The following is a 10,831-nucleotide window of genomic DNA, read 5'->3' on the forward strand; positions in this document are numbered from 1 at the left end:
GTTAGAGTGACGGCTGGGTAGATAGAATAGTCTGCTCTAATTGGGATTTTCACTTAACATAAAAGCATGGGTCCACTCTATTCTGGGAAGGTATTCCAAAAAATCTTTGTCGTATTACATAAAAATCTTCGTTCTGTTACATAAAAAATAAAGCAATAAGTGTTATTTGATATTGAAGAACTCGTCTGCCAATTACAAATGGTTTTAGACCTTAACTCACCTCCAAACAGCCAAAAAATCTACAAAGTTATTATGGGCTTTCATTTTTTTTTCTTTTTTTTTTTATTAAGCTTTTGAAGATAATTATGCTCAACATAATTTTCGGATTAAACTGTCAGGCACCAGGAACTTGCATCAATGCATTATTAAAATGAAAATATGAATAAAGAGATGGCATGCCATTGTTAAATATGAAGGAGGGCCAGGAGACTGGTATTGTAAAAGCAAAGCTTGGTAACTGAACATTACAAAATCAACCAGCACATTAAACACAGCGTGTGACTGATGACAGCAACTGCCTATATACAGAATCTCTATTCTCACTGCTAGGTGATATAGAGAGCTCAGTAGCCAGATTAGTTCCTTATAGGCTCTCAAGTGAGATCTATGAGACTACCTCTAGTCTTCATGGAGATATAGCTTAGCCAAGCAGGATTAACGTGCTGTACCTATTCTAAGGTCAACAGGCAATCTGCCCCCAACAAAAATGTATTTTAGACTAAGTGGGCAAACCTAGACAGACAACAGGGAGTTCAACATACCCAGACCAAACCAAATACTAAAGTGTGACCCCCAGAATCTACTCTTAGAAAATGAGGTTGCTGGCCATTTTGTATAGAACAATACATGTATGGTTCCTACAGGCTTTCTATGGACTCCTTACAGTGCTGTCTTGTGTTCAGGTTATTATATACTGGACACCTTATATTCACCTCTGTTTAAATACAACTTTAAGCATATGATAATTCTACAGGGATCAGATCTGACAGGCTCTGAAGAAGTGTATATTAATCATTAACCTCCCGGTAGTCATTGTTCCACCGGCATTAACAGTTTGTGTTTACAGATCTGGAAAAGGGGATAGTATTCTAGTTTGCATATGCTATTTGAATTCAATGTAAAACTTTTCAGTAAAGGGTTACATTATAAATAATACACAATCCATTTATAAATATATAAATGATGATCAATATATTTAATGACATGCTCACAATGTGTAATAATAAACCCTTCAACTGAAGACCACTAAAAACCCATGTTGCACTTTGTTTATTCAATCGATCTGATTGCTATCAGCCCATTGAATTTATCATTCTCAAGGATTACCATGTTATTATTATTATTATTTATTTATTTAGCAGACGTCTTAATCCAAGGCGATTTACAGAGACTAGGGTGTGTGAACTATGCATCAGCTGCAGAGTCTCTTACAATTACATCTCACCCGGAAGACGGAGCACAAGGAGGTTAAGTGACATGCTCAGGGTGACACAAAGAGTCAGTGACTGAGGTGGGATATGAACCAGGGACCTCCTGGTTACAAGCATTTTTTTTTTTAACCACTGGACCACACAGCCTCCTGCTGTGCCATGCCATCCCTATGGGCCACTAGGTACATACAGTACTAACCTTCTAGCAAGTGCAGTAGGTCATTACACAATTTTCTTCTAAATAGTATTATCGAGATAAATGATGGTTGGTTGGCAAACTGTTTTTAAATGCTTTATACAGTATGTTTTAGCATACATAGGTATATACAAACAAAACCATACAATACATATTGAATAACTATATAATATAGTCAAGTTTTATTGTTTAGAAATATCTGTAAATGTCTTTAAATATAACCACAGTGATTGCTATCAATAGTCAAGCAATTCAACATTATGAGTTCAAGTTACATATCATTACTACAGCCACAGAAGACAATAGAACCACTACAATTTTGATTACAAAACGTATGCATGGTTAACCAAGGTGTTTCTGCTGCTCAAATGGTGCACGCAGCAAAAATTCAAGGTTACGGAAATAGGTTTTAGAGCACGAAGTGCGTATTCAGTTGTGATGTTCTGAACATGGATTAAAAAACAACATAAACAAGGACTAATTAGTTTAAAAAAAAATGTAACTGCCACTTACAGTTACTACATTTAATGTTGTGTTTGTTTGTTTGTTTGTTTGTTTTGTTTTACATCCTGCAATGGTTAGATAATAAAATGGCTTGGCGTTACAAGTAGAAATCCAATTTTAAAACAAGCATTTTTATTTCCCATACATAGCAATAAAGGAAGTTAATTTACGTTGCTCTTTTTAATGAAACTTGTCCTGGACATTTTATTTAGTCAGTGACAATACTGTGTCGTTAAGATTCTTGTTCCGTGAGAGAGACGTGCTGTACTGTTGTTTCTATATTCTATTAAATCCAAACGGTCGTTATCGCCCTATAACCATGGTGACTTCAGTCAGGCAATTTAATACCATTATAGGAAGGGTTGTGACGTTATCAAATTGAAATCTTACTGTCCCTGTTTAATCTCAAGCAATCAATAGCCATGTTTATATATATATATATATATATATATATATATATATATATATATATATATATATATATATATATATATATATATATATCTTTACAAGGGCTATCTTTATCTCAAAAGGATTCCATAACACTGAGCGTTAGGTGAATATACATGTCATTTTCAATTAATATTAGAAGTCCACATAAATATAATCTCCTTTACATTATGGTATGGAATTGAACTACTAACTAAAAAATGGTCCCCCTTCAATAAGAAACATTTGATAGCCTTACATTTCTTGTGTAGAACTACTCATTCTATCTTTCAAATAACCATCACTAAGGTAGCCTACTACGAACGTAAACAGTGTATAATGATTTTGTTGTTTTTGTATGTGTGTTTGTTCTGTATACGGGTGATGAGTGATGACTTTTAATAAGATGTGGGGTCCGTGAGTGGTTCAACAAAAAATAAAATGGTTGTATATGTTTTAAATATAGGTGTTAAGCAAGGTACTGTAGTATTTTATCTCACTCACAATACACTTCTATGCAAAACAAAACGAGTGTGACACTCCCCAAGCATTCTAATAAAACAATTCCAAAAGAACAATAGCTTTCTTAAACTAGCTGCTTTCTAATTGTGGTATTCTTTTATATACTGTACTAACCAAGGAAGTCAACTATCCATTGTAATACCAATGTTTACTAATTCAACATAAATCGTATGCAACAGTTTTAAACGCATGTTGGTATGTACTATTTTTTTTTTATTTTGATAACACTTGTGTTTTAGTGTATGTATTAAGTATATTCTTAACAAATAAAAACACATTCTAAGATTACATTATAAAACTCTAGTTGCCTGACAACAATCCATACGTCTCATCAGCTGCTTTAGGTAAATTAACATCCTTTTTTCTGACCTAAACAGTTAACTGACAGACATGTTGCTTCTATAATCTCTGACACACCTCCATTTAGTCAAGCCTGTATTTAATATTTAATTTCGCTATAAAATGCTGTAACTCGACATAACATGACAGTAATAACCCCGAGTCGCTACCTGTAACCGAACGATGAATAGGGAATGCTTTAAAACCACATGTAGAGCTATCAGAACTGTGTGCAGCAGATTTTATGCTTTGAAATATACTTTCTACGTACAACACACACACACACACACACACACACACGTTTAAAGATATGTTGATTCACTATTGGTAGACAATCATTTTAAACACCATTTTGGATAAAAGAATGAACGCGACTTCAGTGGTGCAAGAGAGAATATTAATTTACAATATGCTCCTTGTTGGATTTCATGATTTTGTAAATGCATTGCATTGTCTCTTGCATCAAAAACATTACTAGAAATTTCGTTATATCACGAGGTTGTTTTCTCTAATAAGTTTTCATATATTCGTGCTGTGAGGCTTTTGAACTGTTAATGTTGAACTGGATTGGGCTATCCAATTAGTTCTGTATTTGAGCCCCCTTCCCCCCACCCGTGTCCCGTTGAGGTGACACACCGGGAAAGCAGAAAATTGAAAGGGGGATACTGAAAGCACAAGGGAAGTGGAAGGCAGGATCGACTAGGAAACAGAAAGTGGAGGCAAACAAACCAAGAACGTTAACGGGATCAGAGATAATAATACAGAACTTGGAACATTTGCTGTAAATGATACAAGTAAATAAATAAAGAGAAAAAGAAGACAAATTAGGAATTTAGGCTGATGATAAATGTACAAAACACTTTATGTAAATAGGAACTTGACGGTTTTGTCACGTGCACAAATCGCACATTCCAAGGTTTGTTTAAACTTTGACTTGTGTGGTGGCTTTTTATCCTGTAAGTCTATGTATTTATTTGTTTTTCCTAAAAACTAAATGAAAAATAACACCATCCAGCATTTTGATTTTGCAAGCAATAGACTGTGCTTTGAGAATGAATGCTGCCGTACGTTTCCAGCGAAAGTTTCAAAACCTAGCTCGTTACCATAGTGGCAGCTATCTGGGGATACAGTCTCTCTTTAAGCAGGGCCTGCAGGATCTATGTATGATCTATGTACGCACGGTAGAAGCAATCTAATTAAATATTATGCGATGCCATTACCAACCATGTTTATATTGTGAGCATGTACATTTATTTATTTATTTATTTATTTATTTATTTATTTATTCATACATTTGTCAGAGTATTTTACCTTGCTATATCCTTATACTCTTAAACGCCTTTTTGGACTAATTATATATATATATATATATATGTGTGTGTGTGTGTGTGTGTGTGTGTGTGTGTGTGTGTGTGTGTGTGTGTGTGTGTGTGTGTTTCTGTTTCAAACGTAGCGTGTGCATACCGTATAGACTGCACCGTACATTGTTCACTTTTGTGTGGCTGTTTTTGTTTTGTTTTGTTTTGTTTTGTTTTTTTTAAAACGAGTACGCACCTTTATAGAACAATGCATTCCCTGGGTTGGTTGCTACTAGCAACGTGAGGCAGGCAGCACCTCAATAAACCAATCACGATTGAAACAACTAATAGTACCGTACTGTAAAATCAAATACCCTGATCCATAATCTAACTAAAGTACTTCTTTACATGAAATGCTCAATATATACTCAATTCGGTGCATTTAAGACTTGCAAAACGTTTCAAACAATGCAAGTTTACTGATTAGACTAGACGGTAGCCTGAATTTGCGAGTATAGGGATGTCATTTGCAAGCAACACAATGCAAAATATAGATACAAATGTATGCTTAAATATGCAATGACAGCAATCCTATATATTTCTTTATTATATTAAATGTTTAATACAAAGCAGAAAATGAAACATACCCAAAACAGTTTGAAACTGGACATACAACTGCTGCACATTTTACTACAACAGATATCACAATGACAACACGCAAAGAGACTATTCAATGTATTGGACAGCAAATGATAATAGAAACAAACTACGAACATAAAAAAGTTACATAGAATGTACTTCATATACTCAAAAAACGCCATGCATACAGTATTATTGTTCGTATTTTACACATTGTATATATTTGTATAACGACAGTATCTACACTATAAACAAACAAAAACAAATCAGATGGTATTGTTTTCTTGATACTAAAACGTAATCTGTATTGTGTACGTTTAATTATATAATGGTCAGGTCTGCTTACAACACACTGCATTACACTATGTTCCCAAACTTAAGTCGAAGCATTCCATATTTCCTTTTGTATTTAATGAAGAGTTGTGAAGTTCATCGTAAGAATTCCAATCAGGCTTATTTTCCCTTGACAGTAACATTAATTACGTTATCTGCCACCTTGGTTTGCGTAAACGTCATTTCTAGGCAGACAACAGTTGTTCATCTCATCAACTTATTGTTTGCATCCTTACCACGGCACACTGTATCTGCTCATGTACAGTACACTGCCACCAAAACACGTCTATGGCCCAGACCTATCGAAAATATTTCCATCTAGCAATGGATGCTAAAAGGGCAACTTTTATATTCTAAATGTATTGCCATAACATTAGCAGAACTAGTTAGTGTTTACTTCGCTGCTGTGTTATCACTCGCTGTACACTGTTGCCGGCCAGGTACATGTTTAGGTTGGAGCAGTAGGAAACGTTCAGATAAGCTGCAACACAGCCTATTTTGATGACAAATGTGAAAGGGCATCAACGAGGTCAACAGTTAAATGTAAACTGTGGAGAAGAATTGAAGTATAACACAAAACAACAGATATTCAAGAAAGCAAGACATGCATGTAAATACATAGATATATTTAAAAAAATAAATCTTACCAAATCGTAAAACGTGCGGCATCCCATGAGAATATCCCACACATAGTAATATCAGGAGAAGAAGCCTGAAGATCAGATTAGTTAGTATTGGGGAAGTAATCTTCATGTTGTTCGTATAATGCACAGTATTTATTCCCCTATATTGTTAGATTCCCCAGAATAGTTATATTGACGTTAAGCGGGGTGATGGCCCTCAGTGAGGATCACGGCATGGTCACTTAGAGAATAGAACATATGCTTCCCAAATCCATTTGCAATCACTGCATGTTCTTCATTCACTGCGCCAAGACGAAACCTTCTGATGCAAGGAATGGCGGGACACCCATGTTAGGCTGTGCAAATCCTGAAGAAATCCATTCACAAGTAGCCTGCAAGAAACAAAAACAGGAGCGCTAGATATCCAGGCAGGAGAATCTTAGGAATGCAAATTGCATTAGCTACCTATAGGCAGTGGTTGACTATGCTACCATTCTACTGCACTGCTGCACAGCTTCTGACGTGCAGCCAAGATTCGTGAGAGAAAAAAAAAGCTTACTTCAATGCTGACCAGAAATGTCTCCCGATTTCTATCGCCATGCAAATTACATTACACCTTTCCTCCTTCTTGCAAGGGTACCGGGGATTTCATTCATTTACGTATTAATGTTCTTTGTTTCTATAGATGTTCCCTACCGGTGGGAATATAGTGTGCCGCTCTGAAAAATCAATGCATGCATTTTAATAGGTGGCTCGCTCGGTCGAAATCATTTAGCCTTCGAGTTGTTCAGGCAACGTCTGCCAAAACAGGGATCAGGATTTTAATGACTAAATGGCAAAATTCGCTTTGTACTTTGCCCATAATAAGAAACACAACGCAACCATCAAAGCTGTGTCAATATTAAGCTCATTTTTTTTACTTTTTTTCTTTCTTTAGGTGTTTCCTCATACGGTATGTGTAAATTTTATTTTAAACTAATGCTGCAGGTCATGGATTTAGGAGAATGAATGCTGTATTGCAATCGCAAGTGTTCTAACTGTAAGAAACAATACGAGTCCAGCGTTGTACAATTTACTTCAAATGAATACTGGACAGAATATTTGGAACGTGAGAAAATTAATATCAGGAGATAGTCGCTGTTTAGTAGAATATACATGGATTTGTATTTCTATCTTGCTTTGTTACTATATCAGATCACCCAGAGTAGTTCCTATTACCAAAATGTACGCAAATTATTGTTTTCGTGTCCCTCGAAATGTGTTTTCATTAGGGATCCTGCACTCTGGAATTACGTGCATTGTGTGTGTCATATGGTGTGCGTCATGTATGTCGTTAAACAACGCTCCACACGCTCGTTACAATTACAGGACTTTGTTGTGACTATATATTACATTTTAGGGATTTTAGTGGATATAATACGACTACGACTACTACGACTATGACTACTAGGACTACTACTATTAATAATAATAATAATAATAATAATAATAATAATAATAATAATAATAATAATATTAAATAGACGAATGTTGCAACAGGTCTCCCAGCTAAGGGGAGAGACCGCGATCACCTGCTAAAGCCCTTCAAAAAGGCTGACGTGTTGAAAAACAGATGCCTAGCAACTGCTTCAGTTACGATGTACTATTCGGTTCCCCAATTGTGTACCATATTTTTTCTTTGAAAACTATTTTATGATAATATTACTTAATCAATGCGTGCGTGTGTGTGTGTATGTGTGTGTGTGTGTGTGTGTGTGTGTGTGTGTGTGTGTGTGTGTGTGTGTGTGTGAATTGTATATTTGTACACTTAAGAAAAAATCTCTCTCTCTTTCTCTCTCTTTCTCTCTCTCTCTCTCTCTCTCTCTCTCTCTCTCTCTCTCTCTCTATATATATATATATATATATATATATAATCACGCCAAGTATTCTGCAGTTTGCCTACTGATCCATTAATAAATACAGAAAAATCTGATTTCAGCACCACGAACAGCGACACGTTGCCCTTCATTATTTAATTTGCAGAACTGTAGTCAGTAACACCATCACTAATTACCATGTATTTGTCACGAATCCTTGTCAAGACCAGGAGTGCACATTTTTCCTTTTCACTTTTAAAATCGACCCTCCCTTTACACCCCCTTTAAACTGGCCCCTGTTTACATGTAGAATATTTGATGACAGAAAGAGGCAATCAGTAGACTATCGACATAATTGTGTGTTATGCATTTAAACTGGTGGGTAAGAGTGCTTGATAGTGTAATTTTATTTTAGTCAACATTGTAATGTACTTCAAAGGGCTTGATTACTTTGAGAGGCTTAGCTGTCAAAAATATTTTATTGTATCTAGATCGCATCCCAGCACTAAACTATATCAGCTTGATTGAAAGGTAGACAAATGTCTATCCTCCAATCAATATCTCAAAGTAAACATTTCCCTGTTCCAATGAATAATGTATACATCGTCATTCTCATCGATAAGATGTCTTTATACTTTTTTATTTACTTTGCAAAGACGTCATATGTCATACTACAAACACCCCCTTTAACTTTGACTGAAAATATGAAATCATCATTTTGTTATCAACATTAAAGGTGTATGTAATAACACATTTTTATTAAACTATGATTGTCAGTCGCCTTTAAATAAAATAGCAAATTTTCCTTAAGATAAATTCCCCTTGAGGGGGAGGGGGTCTGTAATTATCATTAATATAAGAATAATCTCTTTTGCAAGATAATCGCCTTTCTAATGGAACTGTTAATTAATGAAATTCTGTTCATACATGTTTCAAAAGCGCACCCTAACACGATCTACTGAGCACATCAATTATTAAAACATGTCAACCTAAACATCAAAATCCAGATTTTCAGATTATTGGTCTTTACTTTCCTTTTATTTTTGAGCATTAGAAATACGATGTGTCAGTTAGGCTGTGCTTTATAAATGATTAATGCTAGTAGTATAAGATGGTAATTCATTTTTGTTACTGTGAAGACACTTGTATTCTAATTAAAGAAGTGTATTCGTTATAAATGAACTTTTGTCTAGTCACAACATCCTTTCAAGCTTACGGGTCGGTGTTGATATATCTTGCCGGTGAAGATGGAAATCATCAAATACAGTAGTACGTTCTAATGATGGTAATATATATATATATATATATATATATATATATATATATATATATATATATATATATATATATTCCCCAGCACATTAAACCAAACGTTTCTATACAGCGTGCATCGAATGTACTGCACATTAAAGAAGATTAATCGAATGCAAACATATTCTGATATTACACACACACACACACACACACACACACACACACACACACACACACACACACACACACACACACACACACGTATTGCTTTATGTTATGTAAAGTTGTTAAAAAAAAAAAAATACCGGAAAGTTTCTATGAAAAGAAACGGTACTTGCATGTAAATTGAAATTCATATAGAGTAACAACGAGACAGAGTAAAGTTAACGTATTTAAGCATTTGTATTGCAGACATTCAGTGACCCCTAAAATCTCCCCAACCTCGCAAAGCAGTCAGAAAAGAAAAGACGTGTATATTAAATAGGGGTCAATTGAACATGCATGAGGTCATATCTGAACACACTTTATTAAGCAACAGCTCATAACCTTTCATACATCGACAATGGAACTCATGCCCAACAAATTCGCGCACTGTCACAAAGCACATTTTACTCCATAGATGAAAGATCAAATACCTCTTCAAAATGCAATACACATTTTAGCGTTAATGTGTAGCTCCCCAGATTTTACACTAGACGCCAAAAAATAACATTACGGACACGAATAATAAAGATTTTAGCATGTTAATCAATACCAGTAACATAACCAACAACAAGTCTATTATTGTCAAAGATCTTCAAATAATAAAAAAGACTGTCTAAAATTGCAGTCAGTATTTAAAATTGCAGGATCAGGAAACAATGGATCAGATAAAATATGGAACATTAGTGACTGACAAAAAAAAACTCTTACCTTTATATGTGAAAAGGCAGAATGAGTTGTGAAGTATTATAAGAGCCAGAGAAAGAAGTTCATTTGTTGCAATAGCTCAGCCAAACCAGTCCCAGAGACTGGAATCTTTCTGTTTGGACAACGGAGAAGACACGCCTCCTGCCGGACAAAAAAAAAAAAAAAAAAGAAATATCACTACTTAAAGAAACAGCATTCATTAAGCTTATAAGGTTTCTACCAGTTTAATCAAGAAACGTGACTGCCATGTTTCTTTTAAATCTGAAACAAAAACACATTGGAAATGTGAAAAAACGCCAAGTTATCAAAGTGCCAAGCCATTTAAGGTGGATATATCAAAAACACAAGCCAAGTTTCAAGAAACCTGCAAAAATCTGCCTAAAAACGTTGGGAGGAGAAGAAGAAGAAGAAGAAGAAGAAGAAGAAGAAGAAGAAGAAGAAGAAGAAGAAGAAGAAGATGATGATTTTTACCTTACGTTGGTGACTTATTTCTTACTGT

The 10,831-nt window shown here is 34.9% G+C and overlaps 1 protein-coding gene across 1 annotated transcript in view; it reads right to left on the reverse strand.

Moving 5' to 3' along the window:
• LOC117410621 (glutamate receptor ionotropic, kainate 2) overlaps window positions 1-7,700 on the reverse strand; it is a gene marked incomplete in the record, with an annotated part of 207,397 nt that extends 199,697 nt beyond the window's left edge. The window contains 2 exon segments of the mRNA XM_059025657.1: window positions 6,338-6,705; window positions 6,873-7,700.
• Window positions 7,701-10,831: the final 3,131 nt, after the last annotated feature.

This window comes from Acipenser ruthenus, chromosome 6 (genome assembly GCF_902713425.1).
Source record: "Acipenser ruthenus chromosome 6, fAciRut3.2 maternal haplotype, whole genome shotgun sequence".
Classification (NCBI taxonomy): Eukaryota; Metazoa; Chordata; class Actinopteri; order Acipenseriformes; family Acipenseridae; genus Acipenser; species Acipenser ruthenus.